The sequence below is a fragment of the Meleagris gallopavo genome, chromosome 1 (genome assembly GCF_905368555.1).
Source record: "Meleagris gallopavo chromosome 1, MGAL_WU_HG_1.1, whole genome shotgun sequence".
In the NCBI taxonomy this organism is placed as follows: domain Eukaryota; kingdom Metazoa; phylum Chordata; class Aves; order Galliformes; family Phasianidae; genus Meleagris; species Meleagris gallopavo.
The window spans coordinates 94494213-94518242 of NC_139404.1; the positions used below are offsets into that span (position 1 = coordinate 94494213).

At 35.0% G+C, this 24030-nt stretch overlaps 1 protein-coding gene across 4 annotated transcripts in view; it reads left to right on the forward strand.

Moving 5' to 3' along the window:
- ROBO1 (roundabout guidance receptor 1) overlaps positions 1–24030 on the forward strand; it is a 693687-nt gene that overhangs the window by 106861 nt on the left and 562796 nt on the right. The window lies entirely within an intron of this gene.

Here is a 24030-nt window from a genome sequence, read left to right on the forward strand (position 1 = left end):
GCATCTTCATGTGAATATTTGCGTTACATCGTGTGTTCTCTTACACAGGTTGTGTTTCTCCAAATGTGAAATGCATATATATGATGTCAGATTATTTGAAATGAAGATGGCAGCTAATTCACTACTTTCTGTTTTAATGACTTTTAAATACCAAGCACTCTGCAGCAACAGAATAAGGAAAACATTCAAAAATGTACTTCACAAATAGCACCCAAAGTATATTTTATTCATATATGCACAGAAATACGTGTGGTTACTAAGGCCAGCACCTTCACTCTATTGTTTGAGGAAGAAGGCAGAATGGGAAAATTGTCCTTGTTTTCTGCTGTATCACTCACTACAAATAGATATCAAGGCTCGTTAATATCACCAACACATGATGAAAGGATCGATCCTTTTATTTATATGTATTTACATACATTTCAGTTCTGCTGTGAGATTATTTAAAACTGTTTTAAGAAACATACGTTGAACCTGGAATTAGTCACTTTCTAAAGGCATGCAGATGGAATGTGACTGGCATTGAATGTAAATCTTTTTAAAGAATTGTCAAGGCATAAAGGGAGGGAAAATATGGATGATTAGAATTGACACAACCCATGGCTCTTCCCAGAATATGCATTCTAAATCTTTAACATAGTGATGGATTGCAGCTTGTGCTAGTTGTTTTGGGGATCATTTCTTCTGATATGGAGATTTCCTTTGTAACTGATTGGCATAAAATATACATCTTTTTCCTCTTTCTTTTCTGTGTTTGTTTTGAGAAAACAATGAAATCAGCTTATTTTTGAGTATTAGGTTAGTTTTATGTCCCTGTGTGAGTATCAACATTCCTTCATCTGTTCAGATGTTACCTATTTCAGCTGTAGAAGGCATTTGGAAGATACTATAGAATATTGAATGATGATGTTGAAATTTTTTGCAAAAGAATGAAATAAGAGAAAGAGAAAAAGCTGAAAAATGAAGATGTAATTTTAACCTCCACACAGAGACAAATCAGTCAGAGACCAGTAGGTAAGAATAAATGGTAGCTCTTGAGAGAGGAGGGAGGTCACCTACAGAGTTACATGTCTATGTTGCTCAACATTTTCATTAACACTGTAAAAGAGGCTGTATATGAGTGGACAGAATTTACTGATGACACAAAGTTTTTCAAGGTAGTGAAAAACAAAGACTGATTATGATGAACCCAAGGAAAATATTACCATATTAAGTGACTGCAGCAAAATAGCAGATGAAACACGATTTAGATAAATGTGAATTGATGCACATGGGAAATTCTAACTTTACATATGTAATGATGGATTCATAGCTGACTATTATCACATATAAATGAGATTTTTGAGTTATGATCAATAGTTCTATGAAAATTTCATTTCATTGCTCAATAACAGTCAGAAATAAAAGGAAAATCAAATGTTAGGAATGATTAGGAAAGGCATATACAATAAGGCAAATAACATTAACATGTAAATATGTAAAAATCTCTAATGCAATATTATTTTGAATGCTGTCTGAATTCTAGTACTTCTCTCTCAAAAGCATGTAGTGAAACTGGAAGAATTCCAGAGAAAAGGAGTAGGTATGTTTATATGAAAGACTAGTCCTTCAGGCCCTTAAGATAGATGGATGAAGGTAGATAGGATGGAGATTATAATGTACGATTGTAATGGAGAAACTGAATTTGGGGTGATTGTCCAATAGCTTTTCAGGTTCAAGAACTGGAAGCATCCAGTAACATTAAGAAGAAACAAGCGTGCAGTGGAAAAAAACAACAACAACAACATAAGGGAGTCATCTTGTTCTTCTTATACGTAACAGAGAGAGAGAATTTTTGCTATAAAATGTCATTTCAGTAACTGACTGGACAAGTTAATGGAAGAAAAAGAGCTATTATATACCAAACAGTAATTTTAATTCTGACAGTCCATTACTTCATAATTGCTGGATACAGGAAACACATATTACGAAAGCAACATTATGTCCTTGCCCCAGTAATGCACTTTCTGACTGACCATTGCCTGTTGCTGGCAACAGCACAGAGACAGACAGACCTTGGCAGAACCATCATCTGTAAGGCAAGATTTTAAGCAAGACCTATATCAAACTACCTCTCTGTGTACTTACAGTGCAGCTTTTTTTCTTTTAACAGCTCCTTTGCTAAATGAAAAGATCTGGATTTAACCTGTTAAAAGAAAAAAAAAAAAAAAGCAATGTTACGAAATGTTTCTGTTTTTCAGATGCTAGGAAGTAATATATATAAAATTTGTCAGAGACTATGCATTGACAGTGAAATTTCTAAACTATAAACTTGTTAAGTCTACCTTTGCTGATAATTATCTGAATTTTTCCTTTTTTGTTCTCTATCAAATTGAATGCCTAAAAAAGCAAAATTAAAACAATTAATAGAAGCTCTATGCTTAAATATCTTATAATTAAGTCACTAAAATAATTTCCATAGTTTTCAGAAGCACTGGCTCCCTCAGTAGTTCAGAGTACTTAGTCTTCCTCCCAGTCTTATAAAAGTTTAATCTTTTCAGGGGTCATTCCATGGATTTCTTTCAGTTCTTCTTTCATTGTGTTCATGTTGCATGCCCATACTAATTCTCTTTTGCATTTATATTAACACATGCTCTTTGCATTTGATTCCATTCAACTGAAGTCAATAGATATTTCACTTTTGACATCAATCAAAGCAGAAATGAGTTGCAGGCAAAAGACATAAAGAATATTTCAAGTTGAAAGGGACCCATAAGGATCGTTGACTCCCAGCCCCTGGCTCCATATAGCACCAAGTCAAACCCTGTGTCTGAGAGAGAGCAGTGCCCCAGTGTTTCCTGGTAGCTCGGGGCCACGCCTGCTGCCCTCTGGTGAAAAACCTTTTCCTCATTCCCCCTCTGACCCTATGCTGACACAGTTCCAAGACAACACCTGATTCCCATATTTAGTGTTTCTGACACCTGAAAGATATAAAATAAGGGCTGTTTTTACATGGCGAGTATTCATTCTAGTCATACAGGATGAGACTAGTATTTGCAACCCTTTTTTTACCTTCTGTCTTTTTAAAGACATTTTAAGATTTGCATGTCTTGTGTGTTTGCTTTCCTTCTTTTACTTTATATTAGGCTTTCTACTGTAGGAAAAGACTTCCAAAATATCTTAATAAATAATTACTAGTTGCAATGCTACTGGATGTTAATATAATTTAATAATTACCTGTAGGGTAGCAACCTCAAATTTTCTGAAGTTGTTGTAAATTCTTGGGTGTGTAGAGCTCTTGAAAGTTGAACTTTCAACAATGCTAGTCAGTTTACTTTTATGTGAAATCTTATTGTATTTCATTTCTTTTGTATTAGAGTAAGACATTACTAAAAATGTTATCAGTGTGATATGTTGTGTTAGCACATGATAGTGCATATGATAATTTTTTTTTCTAGAAGCCCTAAAGTAAGCCAAAAAATTTTTTTTGATACTTTCTGAAATTTTTTGTTGAAGCAGTATTGCTGAAGGAGGGTGGAAAAGGAACAGAGAATTGTTGGTGGGGGATCTTCTACCCTTTGTAGCCAGAAGTGCCTTTCTGCAAAACATTTGTGTACCCAAAAGTCAGGAGAAATAGATTGCCTTGGACGAGTTAAAACAAGGCAGTCAAATCTTTACACTGGAACCAGAAAACACGGAGAAATTGTGCCTAAACTTTAATATCATTAAGCCTTTTCTTTCCTTCCTTCCTTCCTTCCTTCCTTCCTTCCTTCCTTCCTTCCTTCCTCCTTCCTTCCTTCCTTCCTTCCTTCCTTCCTTCCTTCCTTCCTTCCTTCCTTCCTTTCCTTCCTTCCTTTCCTTCCTTCCTTCCTTCCTTCCTTCCTTCCTTCCTTCCTTCCTTCCTTCCTTTCCTTCCTTCCTTCCTTCCTTCCTTTCCTTCCTTCCTTCCTTCCTTCCTTCCTTCCTCCTTCCTTCCTTCCCTTCCTTCCTTCCTTCCCTCCTTCCTTCCTTCCTTCCTTCCTTCCTTCCTTCCTTCCTTCCCTTCCTTCCTTCCCTTCCCTTCCTTCCTTCCTTCCTTCCTTCCTTCCTTCCTTCCTCCTTCTTCTCCTTCCTTCCTTCCTTCCCTTCCTTCCTTCCTTCCTTCCTTCCTTCCTTCCTTCCTTCCTTCCTTCCTTCCTTCCTTCCTTCCTTCCTTCCTTCCTTCCTTCCTTCCTTCCTTCCTTCCTTCCTTCCTTCCTTCCCCTTCCTTCCTTCCTTCCTTCCTCTTCCTTCCTTCCTTCCTTCCTTCCTTCCTCTTCCTTCCTTCCTTCCTTCCTTCCTTCCTTCCTTCCTTCCTTCCTTCCTTCCTTCCTTCCTTCCTTCCTTCCTTCCTTCCTTCCTTCCTTCCTTCCTTCCTTCCTTCCTCCTCCTTCCTTCCTTCCTTCCTTCCTTCCTTCCTTCCTTCCTTCCTTCCTTCCTTCCTTCCTTCCTTCCTTCCTTCCTTCCTTCCTTCCTTCCTTCCTTCCTTCCCTTCCTTCCTTCCTTCCTTCCTTCCTTCCTTCCTTCCTTCCTTCCTTCCTTCCTTCCTTCCTTCCTTCCTTCCTTCCTTCCTTCCTTCCTTCCTTCCTTCCTTCCTTCCTTCCTTCCTTCCTTCCTTCCTTCCTTCCTTCCTTCCTTCCTTCCTTCCTTTCCTTCCTTCCTTCCTTCCTTCCTCCTCCTTCCTTCCTTCCTTCCTTCCCTTCCTTCCTTCCTTCCTTCCTTCCTTCCTTCCTTCCTTCCTTCCTTCCTTCCCTCCCTCCTTCCTTCCTTCCTCCTCCTTCCTTTCCTTCCTTCCTTCCTCCTCCTCCCTCCCTTCCCTCCCCTCCTCCTCCCTCCCCCCTCCCTCCCTCCCTCCCTCCCTCCCTCCCTCCCTCCCTCCCTCCCTCCCTCCCTCCCTCCCTCCCTCCCTCCCCCCTTCCCTTCCTTCCCTTCCTTCCTTTCCTTCTTTCCCTTTCTTTCTTTCTTTCTTTTTCCTGAAGAAGGCGAGGGGGTTAGTTTCATATGACAACAAAAAACATTTATTTAGAAACAAATTTTAAAACTCTGTTATACTAATGAAAAGTTTTCACTACTACGGGCAAGTATTACTGAATGCTTCCTTGATGCATAGATTATACCTCCCAGAGGAAGTATCAGTAAAAGATCGTGGGTAAAGCATTCAGTAATGAGATGAGTATTCTTTCCTTGATTTTCATGCAAACTGCTTGTGCAGCTTAATTTAGTTCATTTAATATTGTTATGCTATTTTCAGTTATCCTGTACATTATATAGCAATACTTTCTGCATCATAGTAATATATGAGAATACACTTTACTGAAAAATTCAGATTTTACAGTTATTATATATTTCTGTGTACCTAGAAAAGTTCTTAATGTGACACATTTAAAAACAATAATACACTATATTAAGTTCAGCAAATTGCTGAGTGTAAAACCAATCTATATAAAAGCAGTGACCAAATGACTATAGATATTCATCTTTATTCTTCTTTATAATGACATTTAAACTTAATTTTCTTAGGGAAAAGAAATTGATCTGTAAATTACACAAATTCTGATTGATAACTTTGGCATATAATGCTATATAGAGAGTACAGGGATCAAAATTGTTAGCCATATACTGCAATTTCTAAGTCTACTACAAGTATTTATCTTTGGTCTGCAAAGAGTATGAAAAAATTGATTTCACTGCTTATTTTTCAGCTCAGCAGAAAGCTTTTTAATGAGTGAAAGGAAATCAGTTGATAGTGGTAGCCTCTCTAGTCTCTTTAGAGATTATCTACCCCTGGAAACTAATCCATGAAAATATATTTGGACTTTAAGAATTAGTGTGACTTTACTTCATGAATTAGTCTGGTATCAGAACTGACTTAATGTGTCATTTCATAATAGATACATAGGATGCTTGTTCTAACTTCATGGTCAAAGTCTGAAAAAAACACAAAGTAAACAAATAAAGTTGTATACTTTAAAAATAATGAGTCAGTAAGATTTTCAGTACACTTCAATATTCAAGTAATTTTCATTCTTATTACAGTGTCTACTATAAGCATTGCTCAAATTTCTGTCATTACTCATAGTCTCTTTTCTATCTGGATATAAAACTCTCCTTTGTAATATCAGTATCTATATATTGATTCATTTTATGAATATGTTTTCTGTATGTATGTACGTCGATCACTCTAAAAGTAATGCCTCCTATTTTTTTTCAATGGAAATTACAACATGTAGAGCACAATAACACTACTTAGTTGAATAAATTCTCATCTGCAAAACACTGTTTTCAATATAACCACCACCATTATTTGATTTCTGTGGATGAGCTGATTAAGTTGGTCTTCATTTTGTGGTGTGACATGTCTGTCCAGAACATGATTTGTTTTGCATGTTGCTGTTACCACTGCTGAAACGCACTGACCGCCACCTTACTGTGCTCACATCCACTGACTGGCCTTCATAAATGTTCAGCAGGCTTTGAATGTCAGTGGGGGCCATTTTGTCCACATGAAAAAATTCAATGTTGCACCTTTGCTTCATATGCACTTCCATGTCAGACACCATTCTGTCAGACTGTCCCTCCACTGCCATCTATTGCACAGCAACAAAATGGAAAAGAAATTGGTGGGAAGGTTCAACATCTATTGCCATACCATCAGCATCTGATCACGTGGGCCAACATCATAAAATAGGAGGCATTACTTTCAGAGCATCTCTCCTACAATGCACATATACGTAAATACAAGTATTTAAATGAGATATATTTTTAAACTCCCCAATATGTTTATTTTATAACATCTTTGCTATTTAAGTTGCTGAAGTGCATCATTGAATGTTGCACTCAGGAATATGGATAAGGATAGGGAAGGATGCTGGTTTAATCTGACGAAAAGTAATAATATGAATTGAGGAAGCAACATACAAGCAGGTTGTGTAGTATCAGTGTCAGAGTTATTGAGCTTGAAATCTGATCAAAGACAGAAATTACTGAAAGAAAGTGTTTTAGAAGTGGAAAGTCTTCTTTGACAAGACGAGTCTGCAATAACCGTGACTTAGACGTGGAATCAGAATGATTAGAGTCAGTGCAAATTTCAGACCTGTTCCCTGACAACAAATAAATGGAGGTGTCGAGTCTCATTTTGATCACCTTCAATAATGACCTTGACTGCATGCAAATGTGAAATTTGCTCAATGGGGACTTTGTGGCAACTCTGCGATTCAACTGTGAAATTAGAGAAGCTTGTCTTTAAACTGGAATTTCACACCTGCTGAACTAACAGTCTGTTTCTGAGTTACAACAGGAAGGAAAGAAGCACTTCACAAAGTGGGGTTTCTATTTGTTTATTTGAAATAATTTCTTCTTTCCTCAGTTACAGCTAAATCAGAAGTAAATCTAAACCCCTCAGGGGAATCTGAGACCAAATGACTAAGGTGTATTTTATTTGAAAAGTATGGTCACTATATTTTTAAAATATCTTCTACTGTTGAAATAAATACTACAGTCTTTGCAGATGCTGAATAAGAGCTTACTGAAACACGATATGTGCACTTATTTTTCTTGAAAAGGAAACAACTTCAACTGAGAAGTTGTTACAATTGCTAAATCAAAGAACAATAGATATCTGCTTGATTTCATAGCTGAGTCCACATACTCTTTGTAGACAGGAAATTTTTTACAGTAGAACGAAATATGCATTAACTGAGGACTGTATCACAAGCACTTTCCGAGGTAATCAATTAAATATTGGTTCTGTAGGCAAACAGTACATTCACAGCAGTGAATGTCAAATAGAATTGCATACTATGAAGCATTTTTTGTGTAAAAGGAATTGACATTTTCTGATTACACTGAATTGCGTCATTTCCTGTCTTGGCTACCAAGTGTATCCAAGATTCACATCCAGTTTGCTAACCACTTAAGTGACTGAGAAAATTAAAACTTAAACAATTCTCACTGATAGTGTTACTAGGGAGAGTGATGTAACTTGCTTCACAGACAGGCATCCAAAAATTTATTCTGAAAGTGTAATTTATCAAAGTTCTGTCATGCTGTCCTGCTCACTGCAGGAAGGAAGGACTCCTTCCTTGGTCTCTATGAAGAGACGTGTTAACTGCACGTGAGATGAACACCTTAACTGAACTTCTCATGCTGTCTCTCCTGCAGGGCAAGTACATATGTGTGTACAAAGAATACATTGCCTAATCCTACCCTACTCAGAAATTATTTTTATAAGTAAAATAAATTAATATGAGTTGTTTACAGCTTTCTTTCGTACATATTGTTTCTGGTAATGTTTTATACATTTTCAAACATTTTAGTGAAAAGAAATGCATAATAGAATAACACATTTCAATGTATTTTAAATTATGGCTGTGTATAAATATGATATGTCGTACAAAGCAGAAGAATCTCCATGACATCTTGGGATGTCTCCCTCTGTACATCAGAGTGAAGAAGTCTACACTGAAGTTCAGGTGACAATACTTCTGTTTTAGAAGGCATTTTTGTGTTTTAAAGAAAAGGCTGCATTTTTCTCAGTTCTTACTCTCACTTGGCTATCCTCATATCTCATAAGTTTCCTGGTATCTGAATTACTTCATCAGAAACTGGGGGGGGGGGAAGGAAGCAAAGAAAGAAGTATACTTTTCTACTCTGGTGCTTAGGACAACTTTCCAGTCTTCAGACTGTAACATTACTGTTTTGAATTGAGTTGAATTGAGACCATGTCCAGTGCATGTCTCTTCCTAACACATTTGTAGGGGCTTTCCTGCTATAGATATTGGACTGCTATAAAAAGAGAAGACCTCCAAAACCACAGCCTTCATATTCTGAGTCTATCCAGAACAGACAAGCCACTGCATGATTTCAACATTTATATGCTTTTATGTTTTTATTACAATTGACAAAAGACAAAATTTACTTGAAGTGGAACTTCAGTGTACGTTATCGACTACTACTTTCTGGAATTTGAAATCAGTTCTAATTAGTTTAGTGAAATTTTTTCCAGATCTTACTGCATGTAACAGTGATAGCAATGTAAGATTTTGTGTTTCACTGAAGTTCTATAGAATGCACTTTGTTTTGCCTGATGATATTTTAATTATTAGTTCAGTGTGTAATTATTGCAAGCTAAACATGTTTCCGTATAGTAGTGCAGAATCCGTAGACTCGGTCTGGAAAATGCCTTAGGCAGATGCTTATCTTTAGACTGATGAGGTCTGTTAACTTTGATAAAACTGAACTTTTGCTCTCAGTCTGTTGCTGGACTGGGGCCATAGACTCTGTAATTGAGGAAGATTTTTATATTTAATTCTTTATCCATTTGTTAAAGTTTTTGATGAATTTTATTCTTTTACACAGAATTATCTTTGTTTAATGCTACTGGTTTCCTAATGTAATTATCTTCATTGCAGGTTTCATTAATCATGTTTAAAGTACTTTCAGATATTCATGCATAATTTCTGTGTATTATTATTACTTGGTTATTTAAATTTATTTGATATCCTTAAATATCACAGAGTACTTACCTGTATGTGTGTCCTTGGTAATAGGCTGATCTCATTCTCAAACTGAAGTGTACTTGTATTTTTATAAGGCTTAGCTGTAATAGAGAGTCTTGACAAAGTGAAGTGTTTCACATTGTAACTACAAGGAATACTCTTCCCTCCTAAGTCAAGCCAACTGAAACCTCTACTTCTAAAAGCTTCCCAAGGAACAGTAGACAGAGACTGCTCACTTGTTAACATTAGTTTGCATCGAAATCTATTTCGGCAATGGTATTTGTGAGAAACCAGTAGAAAGTAGATAAAATGGTAGCTCGCATTTGAAAATGAAATATATTTAAGGGTAAGGAATGTATGATCCCCCGTTCCTAAGCACAAAGTTTAGTACAAGGTAGAATGTCAAAGCTTTCAGGCATGAAGCATCTATGATTTATATATACTTGCACAGTATCTATCATAATGGTTCTAATTAATGCCTATGACTCCTGCGTTAAACAAACAATTATATTCATATCAGGAAATGGATACGTTTTGCTAGTCTTAGGAGACAAGAACATTCTGAGCACTTCTGCTACTTCTGATACATTATAATAAGTCTTGATCATTCTCCATTAAGCTAATTAATTACAACATATATTAATAATTAATTATTAAACAGGATTTAAGGGGATGGCTTTAAACTAGAAGAGGGTAGATTTAGACTAGATATTAGGAAGAAATTCTTTATTGTGAGGGTGATGAGACACTGGAACAGGGTGCCCAGCAAGGTTGTGGATGCCCTCTCCCTGGAAGCACTCAAGGCCAGGCTGGATGGGGCTTTGAGCAGTCTGGTCTAGAGGGAGATGTCCCTGCCTATAGCAGGGAGTTGGAACCAGATGATCTTAAAGGTCTCTTCCAACCCAAACCATTCTTTTATTCTGTGATTAATTATTACATAATTATAGTTCCCATAGAACTGATAATAACTTAGAATTTTTTTAAGAAGTTATGAGATAATATGCCTTGAAAGGCTTTTTCATAAACTCATAATTTGTGTTGAAAAATTTCAAAATTTACTGTAAGAATATTGAAGGAATATAATTGTTAGATTTTACTTCTGTTGATTTTTATAATATAAAAATATAAAACTAGCATGTGGTTTTATTGTTTAATACCTAACATGTTCCTTCTTAAATTTAATTGTACTTTTTTTTCTCTACCAGTATACTTAGCCACAGTCTATATCCGCCGCTAGTTCACAGCTAGAGATTAATGCAATTATTGTAGTTAACAATGAGTGATTTAGAAATCTTCCTATAAAGTGAAAACATACTTCTAAATTGTCCTTTAAATGCTGTTTAAACATTCATTCATTAGCTCCTGCATATTTCACGTTTCAGTTAGAGACAGGGAAAGAGGTGGGTACATTCACTCCTTAAGGTTTTATTCCTTCATTCCCAAAAATATGCTAGGAGGGAAACTGACATCAGTAAAGAAACCCAAGGGCATTGTGTGATGAAACAAGGAGTGGTAGTGCAGTTTTCAAATACTCCCTGTTTCAGTAGTAATCTTCAAAAGACTCCTTATTTCAATTGTTTGTTTTCCTAAAATGAATTAATGGGGAAACTCTGCAGGATTATGGCAGAAGGCTGCTTCAAATCTAATGAGATTATATATATTCATTTGATAATTTTGTTGGTATTCAATTTTAAAATGTTTTAATTCTAAATACAAAGAGTAGGATCTGACTCATATTATTTATTCACTTGTATATAAAATACCAAAGTAGAAGAGGCAATTTTTGTTACTTATAGTTCTTTTGAGTTATGACTATGTCTGGGTGAATGGTTCATCCCATCAAATCTGAACCTAGCTAATAAAAACAGGATTGTTTTTGTTCAGCTAATGCTAATGCCTTGGTATGTATTAGGCTTACTCTGTTGAACTATTCACCTCTTCTTAATCATTAATCAATTTAGTGACAGCTTAAACATAGAAGCAACTTTTTTATGACATTCTTATCATGCCTTTAATGGCAGAGATCAAATGTTTTAAAGTGATGTTTTCTGGAAAAGATGCTGCTCTGCAGCTTCTATCTTCCTTTCATTTTATGCATTTCAGGGTATATGGTCAACACTGAGCAGTAGGATGTTTAACTGTCAGTCTTTGTAAGTCAATGCTGAAGACAATTTATGTCCAGTTTACTGCCATATAATCTGCTGATGGAAGAAAGCTGTTATTGTTTGCTACCTTACCCAGTAAAATGTGAAAACAGAGTTTTATGTCAGTTTCTACTTCTTTATGTCAATGATATAATTTAGTGTTCAGTTGAAGATCATCACTGCTGTATTAATTTGTAGGAGACAATGTTAACTATATGAATTTAGGCTGGGGTACACTTCTTTGAATAGGTATAATTGTGCAGAGTAAAATATGATGTTCCTGATATTCCTTTTTTTTTTTTTTTTTTTTTTTTTTTTTTTTTCCCAATTAGGAGCTTTCCAGTTGGGAAACATGCATAAACAGATGGCTACAGCCATCACTTTGTGAAGTTTATATTGAACTTAATGTTGCTTTTGGAATTATTTAAACAAAAGAAACAGTAACAGGGAAATATGTTTTACTGGAAAGGATGGAAAGGAATTATTATTCTAATTCTAATTTCTAATAAGTATGTGAATTGGTTGCTGTTTTAAAAGTTAAAAAGGTAGATCTTAATTTCCAGCTTCATTCACTGTAACTTCAGTTGAGAAATGGTGGGGCCTGGAAGGGCTGCATGCAAAACACAATTTCATCTAAAATGAGATCATAGCATTATCTCTTTTATATTTTAAATAGAGGAAAAAAACTGCACAATGTCATTTAAATATTCTTGTTCCACCTAGGCTTATTCAATTAGACTCAGGTAAATATTGTCTGTATATTGCAGCACTAAATTATATTGCATATAGGAAGATGAGTTTAATAATTAGAATTGAAGATGAGGAAAATTATTTCAGGTACCTCTCAAATAGATGTATTAGTCTATGCTCTTTATATGTAAAACACATAACACTGTAGCAGAAACACTTTCATATCATTTCTTCAGACTCATTTGTATAATTCATTTTTGACTTAGTTACCCATGAGTAAGAGAATCCCAAATGTACACTCATAAAATCTGTATGCCAAACCGTGTCATCAAAACTCTTTCTGAAATGCACAGTTGAAACCAGTATCTATAATAGTGGGTAAGAACATGAAAAATTGAAGGTTGATTAAAACAGTCAGTAGTACTTCTTGAATATTCTTGGTTATATGGATATAGGCAGATTTACTGCTTAGCTTTGAAAGTAGCTATTAATTTTCCAATGGTCTTTTCCTGTTTGCTCATTTGAAAATTATGAGTGATTTAGAAATATTATTGAGCTTACATTCATACAATTGCAGCAAGATAAGAGAATATCCTAATTTATAAATGAGGATCTAAAATGCAGAGAAGCAGCTGCTTTGTGTGTTCTGCAAGAGACACCTTGGGTGTGGGTTTTTTTTTAGGATTTGAAGCTCTCACAGCACAGATCTCAATGTTTCACTTTGCAGCTGTGAGCACTTGACAATTTTGGAAATCAGGTACTTTGTAATGGTGTGTACACCTAAATATGACTGATGGACAGAGGTCACTGATGAGATCATTGCTTCAAATATCTCAGCTGTCACCACACAAGAAAGGGCTCTAGGCCAGTTCTTTTCAAAGGCTTAACCACAGAACTGCTTTTTCTGCTCTTACCTTGGTGTCTTATTCATGCTTCCCAATTCCTATAACAAGGGGAACATAGCTGGTAGAAAACTGTTCTTTTTTGTTGTTGTTGTTGTTTGGTTTTTTGTTTTTTGTTTTTTATGGTTCACATTTACCTGCAAAATGAACTCTTTGCAGAAACTGATTTGAGGTTCCATGAATAGATTTTTGCCTTGTAACTAATGGCTATGAACAGTTAATGTATTTGAATATAAGTAGAGACAGATTACAAATTCTGGTATTTTCCCTAGTTCTGAGGCTTAGCTGTGCAATGTGAAGTACTTTTGTATTTTCTAGACTTAAAAAAAAATATAAATCAGCAGTCTTTTAAAAAATGAGGAATTCATCTGAATCCTCGATTATGTAGAGCTTAATGCAGTAATAAGCTATTGAGAAAGTAGAAAATGATAATTTTATGTGCTTCCTCATTGTACAAGATTTTAGTGTAACAGTATTGTATTTTCACTTACAGAAAAGCTGAATGAGAGCACCCACATAGTTTAATATGTTTTCATTTCATTCACATGATGATAACCTCACCCAGCACAAAAATAGACCTCACTATTTGTGTAGAATACTTAAAATACTAATTTTCTTTAATTTCTTCATGCATGTTTAGAATATACTCTTGTCTTCTCTGATAAAAAAAAGGCTCATTCTTCTCAGTGTGTTCTTTAGAGTTATCTATACCAATGTAAAAGGAGTTGTAAGTGTTACATTTTTATATTCTTTTCATCAAAGTGGAAACAAAAAGTCCCTTCGTAATCCTCACATCTTTAGGATGTGCTCATTACAAGTCATAAGCTTGTTCTGACGCTAATCATGTGGTTGCTCTTAAAAAAAAGTACAGCATAGCCTTTCAGGAAATTAGATTGGCTGTGCTTTGTTGGTACTTCTGGTGGGTGGGAGCATGCTGCACATGCTCATAAGCTATTATCATCCACATGCATGGTCTCAAAATTTCTGTGCAAAGGTTTCTGCTCATTAAATTGACAGATGCGCTTGAGTTGCAAGTAACAGATAAAATATTATTAGAAGAAGCTAGGCTAGTTAGCATCTGAGTATAGGTCAACCGTAGCTAATACTTGGCTGTACTTGCTAATGATTGCATTCGTTAATCAATTTTGAGATTTTTTTTTTTAAATACATCTGAATATATATATTTGTATGTGTGCACATATATGAGTAAATAACTGTATTTACATCTATCAGTGCAGATGGATTGTGCCATTGGTCATATTCATTATTTGTTTTGGCTTCGGAAAACTATTTTGGGTCAAACTCTGGCATACAGAGAACTTAGATATACAGCCAGATATTTTGCCATAGAGGTTTACTGTGATAGTAAATGCTGTTTGCTGTACATGTAGAATACTCAGTGATGTTGGAATGGACAAAATATTCTTTGTCGGTGCTTATACAGAGTTTTCCTTTACTGCCTTGGTCAGAAAACAGGATAGTTTTCTGACAGATAGTACACCTAAATTGCATGTATATTTGCATTGTGATGCTTCTTTCCTTTGGGTTATCAGACAATGGCCCCAGCAGGACTTGTTTTTTGTTGCATGGTAACTCTTAGGCAATATACTCCTTCTGCTTTGCATGCAAAAAGAAATAGGAACTGGAAAATTTGGTGTGTGCACTGTACTTATGTCCAGCAAGGATGCAGCCCTTCAAAACTGGAACTTCTGCAGTACTTTTACCTGGCACATTCTCATTTCTCAGAAGCTCTTTATTCTCCTTCTCTATGTCCAGTTGTCCAAGTTAGAATCTTTTGGGGTCACATTCTATTTATACATCAAGGGTGTGTACAAAACCAGATTAATTTGTTAGATCCATGAGCCTCATCTACATGTGGGGCTTGAACAAGGCCAAACATTGGCCGTGGCACATCAGTTTGGTATCTTAAGAGTGGTGGTGTCCTATGCATGTCAGCTCTGCAGCTTGATGCTGTAACTATCCTACCTTAATTAGGTTCCTTGTTGCCTTGTTGTTCCTAGGTAGCAGAGAGGGAGTATAAATGTTTTGACCTAAAACAGAGCTGATTGCAATAGTCTAAGTGCTGCTCTCTTCTTGAACTGAAATGATTTAAATATATGGTTTTCTCTAACAACTTATTCATCCTACAACTTAAAACTCACTACTGTACTCATCGTGTAGCATTGAAAAGCAGAACACATTTTCAGCTTCCTAAATATCTCTAATTGAAATCCAATGAGAAGGAGATAATTTGTCCTTTGCTTGACTAGACAACAATATTCCTGGCTGTAAATGTACATTTACACATAAACCTTGGAAGCAATACTTTTAATATGCTTTTTACTAGCAATTAAAAAAACAAAAAACAAAAATCAAAACAGAAACACTCCCTCGCAAACAAATAAATAAATAAAGCAAAACAAGCACAGGTGGCAGAAAAGCTTGTTTCCACAGTGGAGTAATTCATAATTTGTGGATTTTTTTCCTCTGTGAAGCCTTCAAGACAAGCAATTCCTTAGCGTATTGCAGTAGCATGCAGTACAGATGTAAGGGAAAGCTAGGTGTCACTCATTAAGGAATCCTGTTGGTATGACTGACACATAAAGCAAATTTTTTTGCCATTCTGATGTGTGCTTTCTTGCGGAGGGATATCTCAGAGACAAACCATTGGAGTAAACACATTCTATTGTCATTTGGCGAGGAGATATTTATTTTAATGAAAGCGATCTGTCTTGTGTGCAAACACTAGCCTTTGCTATTTGATATGCACAGAAATTCAATCAGATGCTTAATTACATCTTAACATGAGCTTCAAACAGCTGGCTAATTCCCTTGTTTCTGATTAAAGAGATTACAAAAATAAAATTTAACATTGCATTTACATACAGCTCTAAAAGGGAACACTTGCCCATAAGTTTTAGTCATTTAGGAAATTCATGTCTGTTCAACGCAGGGGATCAAAGCTTTTATCATGATAAATTACAGAGTGACAACAGATTAAAAAAAAAAGAAATAGCAAATAGAATTTGTCAAATGTTCTGCTTGTTGATTACAGCAGGCTTTAGCTTGAAGATGTGAGTCTATAGAAATGTGCACAAAGTATTTTGTTTCATACTTCTCTTTTTGTTTTTTGTTTTGGGTGAAAGTATATAAGTTAAGTTTGTTCACTAAACTTTCCAATCCCTTGAGTTCAAAATACTATTTTTCAAATAGGATTGTTCTGAGCATATACATCTGTTACAGCTGATTTATTAACTGTCATATACTAGGGTAAAATTTCAGTTGTTTTCTGCCTAGTTTAATGTTCAAGTGTTTTATTTTTCATTCATTTTAATTTCAATTTTTAATCAAAGGTATAGTTATTATAATGTCAAAGTGTTTGACATTTGCATATATCTTCAGCAGTGATAGTATAAAAATTCTCTAACACAAAAGCTGTAAAAAGAGCTTTGTGCAAAAAAAAAAAAAAAAAAAAAAAAAAAAAAAAAAAAAAAAGCTGGTGAAACCAGTCTGAATAATTGCAAAAAAAGGGAGTGGGGTATGGATTCCTAATGTTGTCATATTGGCTTAGCGGAGATTCATTTCAATGCATTAAAAAGGTATTGTTATATGTAGAGAATTCATATGAAAACTTTCTTTAATATGTAAGAAGTGTCAGTTATATAAAAATAGGAAATATAAGGAGCTTCAGATAGCGAAAAGCAGCTAAGTGAACTGTATGCATGACTCTCTGATGCTGAAGGTTAGGAAGAAATATACCTCCTCCTTTTGGCAATAAAGACTGTGTTTGGAGCGATTCTGACACTACTCACACTTCTAAAAAATCAAATGGGACATATTCAAGTCTGTTGAGAGAAATGGAATATAAAACAAATGAGAGGCTGTAAAGAATGTGCAGGTTTCTCTTATACTGGGAACTGGAGAGTGACAGATATCACATCCATATTTTACAGATATCTGTGAGCAGGGGGAACTACCAACCTCTAGATCATATACTTCAATGTAATATAACAGTGAAAGGGAAGACCTGGGAGACTGTGACCAGATCAATCTAAGCAGAAAAATCTGTTTGAAAAAGTAAAACTCTTCCTTCTTGGTTTTTCCACGTGTTACAAACATGTAAATAAATGAGGATATTAAGAAGATCATGTCTGACATTTCATTTAGACTCTGCTGAGATTTTTAAGCACTTAAGAAATATACTGAATAGTCATGGGAAGCAAGCTGTAAGATTTGCGTTGTATCAAAAATAGACTTAGATATAGGTTATAAGAACTGAGAACAAGTGACTAGATTTCAGTGTCAAGACCACCTCTTGCCCCCAAAGATAAAAAAAACAAAACAAAACAATCAGAGTGCGATGCCTACCTGAGAACTTCTGAATTATCCCTTCTAAGTTATCCAGTGCAAGAACAATGGGACTGTGTCAATCTAAAGGCTCAGCTAGTCTTTTACTGGCTGATTGCTTGAAAAAGAATGGCAATAAAATGGCATTTCCCTCACATGCAGGTTAGGCAATTTCAGATGAAAGATTGTACTGGATAATGGTGTTTAATAGTCCTTAAAGGATTTTTTTCTTCCATTAATTGATATAACCTCTTTGGACTGCATTAGAGTCAAGAGTCCAATTCTCTCTGACCAGGTTCTTTATGATATTCTGCATGTGAAAGGTTTAAAGTCTAATACCAGATTTTCTTATTTGACATTATCTGACTTTACATGGGATTCTGATTTAGCATCTAAATCAAAATTTAGCATCTAAATCAAAATACAAGTACACTTAACAGAGGATAAGTGGCAGGATAGCTGAGTCGCAATACAATGGCAGAATGTCCCTGGCTGCTGGGAGGGAGTACGTGGGTTCAGGCCAGCTCCAGACCTCTGCTCTCTTCAAAGTACTTCCTGTAATTTGTTCATTTTTCTCTATTCTGTGTTGGACTGAACCACATGTTAACCTGTATCTCGCGTCTGACTAGCTCAGGAGGATATTTGTCCTCCTTTGATTAAGTCTGGGATGAACAGGTACAGAGCTGATTGATACATTCAGCTGATGTAGGTGGGCATTTATCTAGCCTAAAGGCCACCCTCTGACCCCTCTGTGTTGCAGTGTGTTCAGTTTTCTTTGCATCAGCAGCAGTCCCTCATGAGTATGAGCCATGCCTCCTCCAGAGCCTCTTTTGTTATTGTAGATATTCAGTGATAATTCGCAGTGTTTTCTTTTGATGTTCACAGAATATGATGGCAATGAAGGTATAATTTAACCATACAGTGTATGAAAAAGAATTTATTTTATTGATCACTAGGAAATAAATGCAATTTTTATACAAAATCAAGAATGTCATGGGGAAGATTATTTCAAAAATTTTAGACAGTAACAAATAAAATGATTTAGCCCCAGATTCAAAACCATCTGAAGGATCCTAGGCTATCTTATTTTTCCTCATGTAAACTTTGCTATCTGTGGGAGACAGGTAATTTTATTACTCTTTCCTGTATAATTTCTATTTCTGCTGCATACTGTCTTCGGTTATGTATGGTATCCAAGATGTGATACCTTATTCTGCATTCCAGTACAATTCCATGTACATTCACTCTTAGCCTAGCCAAGACTATCGGCTGTTATTTCCATATCACAGTAATGTCATCTTTTCCCTTGCCTCCCTGACCACTTAGTACCCTATCACAGAATCATAGAATGGCTTAGCTTGGAGGGAACCTTAAAGAACATCTATCAATTCATTCAGTAGAAATAGTGAAGGTAAGGGGAAAGTAGAAAGCTTTATTGATACCAGTGAATGAAACAAAACAAAAGTAGTACAAAAGCTAGCATAAAAATATTGTGAGCCTAGTAATGAGAAAAACCTGCTCCAGGTAATGATAAAAATATATGTTTACTGTATCGTCAATTAATTGCCTCTTTTGTAAGCTAAACAGATCGTGTCTAGTTAATCTTTTTCTGGTTAAAACTTGTTAAAATATCTTTTCAGTGATGAAGAGAATTACTCTGTAAACTACTTAAAGATTTATGTATCAGAACAGAGACTTAAAATTTCTGGTAAGAAGCAAGGGTGACTGTGAGCTCTTAGTACAGAGTGCATACACTGAACCATGAAGATCTTCATATATTCCGCTGAGGACCAAGTTATGCTTTTACAGGAATACAGTAGTGTGAACTCTCAAAGTGAGAGTGAGAATGAGATAGAAAATGAGCTCTAGAGACTGATGTGGAATGTGTGGGCCATGCGGTGTCTGAAAAGACTGAGGTTAACAGATTTGTTGGACTCTGCTAATGACTTCCATTAGCTTCTTTACAGATTTCATTAGGGCTTATATATTTTTCTGTTGTATTAGATATGCACCTGCATGCATGTTGCAGGCACCCGGTGATGCCTGACTGAACTCCAGATTTGCATTGGCTCATTCCACATGCTCCACTCTTGCAGCTTTCCTAGATCTTTTATCATTATTTTAAACAGATTTACCCTCTTCCTTTTCTGTCCACACACCTGCTGTCTTAACTACTTGTTTGAAGCAGCAGCTTGTACAAGAACAGAAAAGAAGCCTTCTCTAGAATGTAGTTGGGAGGTTCGGTACCACTCTCTTAAGTTTTGGTTCTCTTTGGAATTTCTTTTGCAATAGAGGAAGAAACATTATAAAATATCTGCAACGTTTTTAGGTTAACTGAGAAGTCAGCAAAGAACATTAACTTAATGAAAATGTAGTGTTTCAATAAGGTCTAAGTGCTTTAATCTTGAACTGTTTTACTGCATCATAAAATGTTCATAATTAGACTGTTAAAGTTGATATTAGAGTAGAAGTCAATATTTAGTGGGAGTCAAGAAGTAGTAGGACACTTCAGTAGACCCAGGAATATTAGTTGTTCAGATTTTGGAAAGAAAGGGTTTATTCTGCCTTTATGCGACTTCGGGCTGGTACAATGGATGCTAGGATGGAAGATAGTGTTGATTATATATTTCTGGTACGTTTCATTGCAGTCTTCATTAAATATATCTATGTATATACTCAGCTGGTGTTGATTTGTAGTATCTGTTTTAACTGTGGTAGGATTCCAAGGTCATCATAGAGAATATCTTCCCTGGTTAGTTGGTTGGTTTTTTTGTTGTTGTTGTTGTTTTTGCCTGGAATATTTTTTTCTAGAGTGAAATTTTAATTATTAAAAACACAATGCACCATTAATTACATCCAGTATAGAATAAGGATTTCCAAATGTTTAAAATGCTACATTTCTTATTTCTTTAGATATTATGTAAGCTAGTCTCTTTCATTGCTGTTTTAGAAAGTAGGGCATTCTTGATTTGTTATATGGTTATATTCCATAACTAGGAATATCATTATTACAATGATAGTATACAGCAGTGAACAGTAAATATGTAGTTGTCATTTCTGTTGCAAACTGTTTTGGGCAAAATAAAGCCACTAGTCATAGAGTGTCCTGAAGTTTTCAACTACATTTGTTATGATGCAGTCTTTCCATGCATACTGCTTGTTTTAAAACTGGACCTCAGTATGCTATCCAAAGTATCAGGTAAAAATCACTACAGCTCTTTCTGTGAGGAAAAGCATAAGATCAATTTAGGCCACAGCTAATGCTGTAATGTAGTTAAAGGAACTTGAAAAAATAACTAAGGAGGACTGTATATCTATCCATAGTACTGCACTAATTCCCATAAAGTAAGTAATAGAAAAAAAAAAATCAAAAATATCAGTTAGTTATTTTTTTGAGTTTCAACAATATATGTCTATATTTTTAATGCAAAATATGTAAATGTAGCACGTGAAAAACTAATGCCTTTGTAGCCAGTTCAGGAGCTCCTGAATTTAAAGGAGGCATAATATTACCTGGAAGTTCAACTAAAACTGGTTCTGAGTGTGAACCTTCCCCAGGGAAAAGGGAAGACAAGACTGAACTTGGGGTACACCTTGTGTTCATGATAGTGTGACTATGAAAGCTGTGATCCTGAATTTGGCAATACAAAAGTGGAATCGTTCTAAATCTAAATAGCAATGTTTGTGTGCTTACAGAATGTTAAGATTACTACTAATGGTTTTGCAATTACTATGGCCTATGGTAGGAAGGGGCATTTTGCTGCACTCGTAGTCTTTACTCAAAAAAGTCAACAACATTCATGTTTAAAATTTTACTTTTTAAAACAAAATTCATTTAGAAACAAACTTGCATAAACATGCAGTCATAGATTTGGGAAAAAAAAAAGAAAAAAAAAAGAAGAAGATGGAAACTGAATTTTAAAAATATAAAATTAAAAAAAGAAGATTTTTCTTCTTCCGCTGTGGGAAAGAGGCATGCTGATTTTAGGGAGCACTCTTCGTTCCTTTGTTATCTTTAGTTTTTATGAGATTTGAAGTGGCATCTGAATGTATTAAAAAAATACAAGTAGTTGAACATTCCAAACTCTTCCACATATAAGTGGTAAATATCTTGGAATTCATATATGTTTAGAATAATCACATTGTTAATATTCTCACTTCAGAATTCAAGAAGTATAGTACAGGTGCTGCAAGGCAGTGACACATTCCATTATTCTAGAAGCCTACATTTTTACTTATTTTTCAAGGCTACATAAAATTGAGAGGATGGAAGCATATGGCTGATAACTATACTTAATTGCGGAATTTAGCTTGAAATACAAACTTCTTCATTCATCATCTGTCTCATCCAATGGATATTGTTTAGACTCCACTTAAATAAGAATTACTTGTAGAAGATACTGAGACAAGTTTAATACAGCATATCATTGTTTCTGAGAATTGAGAAGGGGCCAAGAAGACTGGAATAATGCCAACCATGCTATATTCTATTTCTGTATCATTTAAACTGCTTGTCATGATACGTAGTGCTATTTTCTACATTCATTTCCTATATAAAGAGTGCTTCTTGGAGGGAGGGGGGAGAATGTGAGAATCAAAGTATTGTTGCTTCAAGACAATGTATTTTGTTATTACTGTGGAAAATAAATTTTGAAATACATTAATTTGAAAGGACTCGTGTCCTCTGCCTCCTCAGAAAACACAGTAAGGCTACCAAAAGATTTGGTGAGAGCTATAAAGAGAGCTGGGTGCACTCCCAGATTATCTTTGTTCTGCTTCTTCATTGTTAGGTGTATCGCTTTGTTTCTAGCTTTACCCTCAGATAGTATTTTGACATACAGAACCTTAGGCATTGACTCTGGCAGTGTATATTCTTATGCTTGAAAAGGAATGTGTATTTTCCAGCAAGAATTTCCATAATTAAAAATTATATAAGTGCTACTGATTTGGCAATATATATATCGTGATAGTAGAGACAGACATGAAATTACTGTGTGGCTATGTTTACCCAACCTAACCTAAACTATCCTCTAGTGATGACCCTTCTGTCCAGGAGGTCCTGTAAACACTCTTAGGCAACATATATACCAATCCTTTATGAATATGTGAATTTCAGTGACATCTTGCCAAGTGTTTTGCCAAAGGCTAACTCAGCGGTCTTCACAACTACTATAAGTTAAATTAAGAAGAACAAGTATAAATGTTGTCTTGTGGAAGAAAGAAAAAAATGAAATATTCAGAGGAGCTCAAAAGTATTCATAGTAACAATTGGACTTCAGATCTACCACGAGTATAAATCAGGACTGAGAAGAAGAGTAATATTCTACAAACCATACATTTTTGAAATGTGTTCCCATGAAGAGGTGTAAGGAAAAAAAAACAAGCATATATATTTATGTAAGAGAAATACACTGTATGTATAATGCAAATGTTGCAAATTATTAAATATATATCAAAGAAATAATCTCATTTAGAAGTACCTCTATAATATTCAAAACTTTGAAGCCTTTTTTAGTGGGGATTAGAATACAAAATAAATACTACTTTGAAAAGTAAAAAATATCTTAAAAATTAAATCACTGCATTCATTATAACTATCTCCTGAGACAATTTATATATGTTGTGATTGTTCCACGTGGAAGGAAAGAACTATGGAAAGTAGTGTTTCCAAATTTGACATGGATTGTGTTTGTCACTTCCCTGGATTGAATTTCTATTCTGGAAGGCAAAGAGAAAAAACCTTATTGGTTGATGTTTGAAAAGTAATTGATGAATGTGGGGTGTAAATGTTAAGTGTTAATACCACAAGTAATCTTGTTGTGATATTTGAATTATGGGAGAATCTAAGCCTTCTGACTTTTCTTCTTAATGAAAACTCAGTGAAGAATATTACAGTTTTATGACTGAAATAATTAGGACAAGTTTAGTGCTTAGGGGTCAGAAAGAGTATAGATTCTTTGACTCTGCAGATGAAGATGAGATATTTGCTACCTACTCTTCTTGTTCAAGATACAGTCATGAAATTCACTGTCACAATATATTATATATGTTTCAAGACTTACCATCAATTTTCATGTCTTAAGCACTAATCTAGCACAAAATCCAATCTGGAAAATGTTTTTCCATTGTGATTTAGGGTTGTATTGTTGCCTTTATTTTTTATTATGAGTGTATTCACACAGCTCACACATTTGTGAAAGCAATTTTCAAAGACTTTAGAAAGTTTCAAAAACTGTAGTTAAACACTTTGCGTGTGCAAAACAAAAAAGTGGCAAGTTTCCTGTGCTTTTTGTCTTATATTTTGCTTGGTAATTATGAACAAGGAAGCATACCAATGTTTATCTGCTTTAATCATGAATAAAGCATTTCACATGAAGCTTTTTCTTCAACTTCAAAATTCTCTTTAATTTTACTTTCCTGCAGGGGCATTCAGTGTCACAAGTAGTTTATACA